At 25.6% G+C, this 4476-nt stretch overlaps 1 long non-coding RNA gene across 1 annotated transcript; it reads right to left on the reverse strand.

Annotated features, from left to right (window-relative positions):
* Positions 1–2021: 2021 nt before the first annotated feature.
* Positions 2022–4073, reverse strand: LOC126660219 (uncharacterized). The gene is made up of 2 exons (XR_007635272.2): positions 3904–4073; positions 2022–2268 (listed from the first exon to the last, which is right to left on the reverse strand). It is a non-coding gene; the product is annotated as an uncharacterized LOC126660219 (long non-coding RNA).
* Between the last annotated feature and the right edge of the window lie 403 nt (positions 4074–4476).

Consider the following 4476-nt stretch of genomic DNA (forward strand, 5'->3'; position numbering starts at 1 on the left):
TTACCAATATGAATCATATGCAATAAAGAGCATGTAGATCAATCTTGTAAACACATATTAATCATGAATTTATCATATTGTCATCCAAGCGATGTATGTTAACTCACCAAATAATCAGTGTTTGGCTCAACATTTAAAAAGATTCTAATCGCTTATAAATTTTAAATCATTATCAATTCTAAAATTTTAGCACTCCTGTAACTACAAACCAAAAATAAATAAATATTAGTTAAATTATAATGATATTATGAGATATCCATTAATTATTAGTTAAACCAATTATATATATATATATATATATACATAATCTAGACAAATAGTAAAGTTTTTATGCCTTGATAAGCAATGCTCCTAATACTTAATGCTATTATTAATAAGCAATATATATCAATCGTATTTTCTAAAAAGAAAAAAAAAATTAATAAAAAAGAGAGTTTTTGATGAATAATATTAGCCTAGTACAAAATCAATAATCTACAATAGATTTGAGAAAAACACTTTCTAATGCCAACAACAAACGTTCATTCACTTAGATTTTAAAAATTAAATCAATATATATGAAAATGTAAATAATAAGCTATTAAGGAATAATAATAATAATAATAATAAGCTATTAGTAAAAAGAACACAAATTATGATGCAAGAAAAGACAAACAGGTATATAAGAAATAACAATGCTTATAATAAAAAGGTTATGACATATTTAGTAAACAACAATACATGAAATAGCCTTTTACAATCATCTTCGCCCTCGGTCCTTTCTCGATAATGTTTGATTTCTTTTAAATCACCGTTTGTTATTCAGATTTTGTGTTTTTCTTAGGTTAATGAGTTGGACTTAAATTAAAAAACTTAAGTGATTATTAAATATACATTTAAATTAATTAAAGTAAAATTGGTAGTTTAAAAAAATTGGAGACTACCAGAGTGCTCTATTTTGTGAGAATCAATGAGAGGGCTCCGTTGATCCTCTCAATTATATAATACTAGTCGTACGCCCGCGCATTTGCGCGGAATCTATATTTCATTTAATATAAATAATAATTTTGTTGAGAAATTTTAATACAAAGAATGCCAAAAAAAGTAAAATTGAATAATATGTAAATAAATAAAATAAAAAATATTTATTAATTTTAGTTATACTTCTTTTTTAAATATAGAATATCTATTATATATATTTGTTGGAATTTTGTGCATAATGCTACTTTTCGTAGTAAAATATAAATCAAATATCATGGTTCTCAGTAGTTTACAATATTCATGAAAGTGGTTTGTGCGATTTTGATTCTTTTACAATTGACTACCATAACATTTTCATTTATTTATGCGTTAATTCATCACATATGCAATAGTAATATAGTTTGTGATATCTTTGAACTATTTTTCCTGCAAACAATAATAACAGTAAATTTTAATAACAAAATATTAGATATAAATTTAAAAAAAATTAAATATTCATAGCTATTTTTCGAATGATTTTTAAAAATAATATTTGATTTTTTTCACTATTTAATTAAGGTATCTTAGTATTACGTCTCTATGATAATAAGTAATCCGGCGTAACTATTTTTTTAAAAAATAAAAACAAATCAATGCATAAACATGGTGACTATAATACATCAAATTACTAATTTTATTTAGTTCGATCTTTCACATATCCCTTTAGTAAGAATTTTATTCTTTTAAATTGTGGAATTATCCGTTGTGGAATTCTTCCGTATGAAAATTTTCTTATTTTTCAATAATGGGATTAACTAATGTAAAAGTGGTTCATCTTATTTTTTTTTTCTAATTTAGTATATTTTCATTGAAATAATGTCTAATTTTTTTCTTTCATATTCCGTTTTCCTTAAATACAAGGAAAATTTTTTCAGGATATAAAAAAAGAAACAAACTTTAGAAGACCAAGCAGGCAAAGGACATAGCAAAACAAAAGAAGTTTACAGATTAAATTAAAAATCAATGAAAAAAGAACTTCGAACACGATCACCGTAGCGCTATTTGTGAAGAAAATCACAAAATTGTGAGAGATAAATAATAAAGGAAGATAAGATTAATGGTACATAGAGATTACCTGTACCAGCACTATTTTGAATATGTCCATTTACATGTATGCTCTAGCAAGGAACTTAGATCCAATTATAATATGTACATACACACACGGGCTTTCCATTCTATCAAGTACTTCAGTGACCTTAGATGTGTATGTATAGCACATGAATGTGAACAAAACAATATTAGTATATTCATTACCTGTATCAAATTATGCTGCAAAAAGAAAAATTCTTATTAGTTTCACCAGTAGAATATAGGGTTAATTATATATAAAATCACCACCTTTACACGAAATTGCAAAAATAACACGACCTTTAAAACGTGGCAATTCAGGGCACCACCTTTCATTTCTTTTCAAAAACAACATGAACACATTTTTAATGGCGTTTTTGCTGACGTGGCATGACACGTGGCGCTCCTATTGGCTGTCCAAGTCAGCAAAATTTTATCTAAAAACGTGCCCATGTTGTTTTTAAAAAAAAATGAAAGGTGATGCCCTGAATTAACACGTTTTAAAGGTCGTGTTATTTTTGAGAATTCGTGTAAAGGTGGTGATTTTATATGTAATTAACCCTAGAATATAATAGTTATTATGATAGAGAAGAATTGCTATTCATCAAAAAGTGAATCGGTAGAGTTTATAAAGACTAAAATTAAAATTAAACAAATTGTGTTTAAATAAAACTTGTGAACTTCATAACAACTCAACTGTTAAATACTTATCTAATAAATAGATTAAGATATAAATATAAATTAAAATCTGATAACAATTTAAATTAAAATAATTATATTATAAAATAAGTAGTTTGAAAAAGGTAGAGTTATAAGCTTAAACAAATACTAATATAAGTTGAAATTGTAAATTAAAAAAATTATAAAATTTAATTAAAATAAGTAGTTTGAAAAAGGTGGGAACTAACAGAAATTCTCTATTTGGTGAGAATGAATGAGAGGGCTCATTAAACGAAATAAGGAAAAGATAAGAAACAAAGGGTGTTCTGGATAATTTTTTGAGTTTAAGCTATATTATTGTTGCATTACATATTAATTATAGAAATATGAGGATCTCATTAGCTTTTTCATTTTAGTATTGCATCGTTATCTTTGTGAGGTTACATTTTGATATAGTAAATGAGTAAATGCCTTTTCTACAGAAACTTAACAGATTAAATGAGCAAAAGAAAGAGAAAAAAGCATATGAAAATACTATACCAAATAAGAAGAGGCGGTGTTTATCAAACTGTAATGTAACTTCTGCTTTTGTTTGTCATTATGAAAATTTACTTAAGATGAAGGCTTATTCAGCCAACGGTGATGGTGAATCCAATAGCTATATGTCTTTTTATTTTCAAAATATAAAACCAAATTAACATAACTACATCTTCAAATCATTCTAAAAATTCTCTTTTTGAATATCAAAATCAAATTATCTCAATTTATAATGTAACTGAAACAAACTCTTTAATTCAAAAGACAACTGTAATTTTTGTTCTTTCAATTTGAGATTAAAAGAGATGAATTGTAAGAAAAGTTTAAAATAGTTTGATGATTTAATAAATTTCAATATTTCAAATCTTAATTATATTACATGGGCACTAAATGATTTGTAATTTGTTGAAATTTCCTTTTTATATAGTCATGTTTTTTTGTTCACTTTTGTTGTATATTTTTCATGTCTTGAAAATTCCTAATGCATTTTTTTTCTCAAACTTTCTTTGACAATAGTCTTGTACCGGAAGAAGAAATCCGACAATATATTTATGCTACGAAAAAGTTAAATAAATCTGAACTGCTAATGAGAGAACATGTGAATATATGACATATTTTCACTATATAAACCTTATTTACCTCCATGCCTATTCCTGAATTAAATCTGCTTGAACCCAATAGTATATACTTGCTTGCTTCCATTGTAGCAATAGCTCCACTTTGTCTCTCATCCCCTTCCTTTTCTCCTTCAGTAAATATGAGAAGTTCATAAGTTACTAAACTTGAAACACATTCATAAGAGAAGAACCGTGAGAATATAAAAATATGCAAAGTCCATGAATTAACTCTTAAGAGAGTTTATATAGAAATAGACTTATGTGTTTAGGATGAACACAATCTCTGTTCTATTAGATTAACTATCTATTAAATTAAAAATTAATGATAATTATCTAATAATCTATTAAATTAATAATTAATGATAACTATCTAATAATAAAAGTTAAGTAGTTTAAAAAAATTGGAGACTATGAGAATGCTCTATTTGGTGAGAATCAATGAGAGCGCTCTATTTTGTAGGAATCAATGAGAAGGCTCGGTTGGTCCTCTCAATTATATCTATATACTTATATAATTGAGAGGACCAACAGAGTTCTTTCATTGATTCTCAGCAAATAGAGTATTCTTACGAGTTCCCAATTTAATTAAACTATT

The sequence above is a fragment of the Mercurialis annua genome, linkage group LG8 (genome assembly GCF_937616625.2).
Source record: "Mercurialis annua linkage group LG8, ddMerAnnu1.2, whole genome shotgun sequence".
Taxonomy (NCBI): domain Eukaryota; kingdom Viridiplantae; phylum Streptophyta; class Magnoliopsida; order Malpighiales; family Euphorbiaceae; genus Mercurialis; species Mercurialis annua.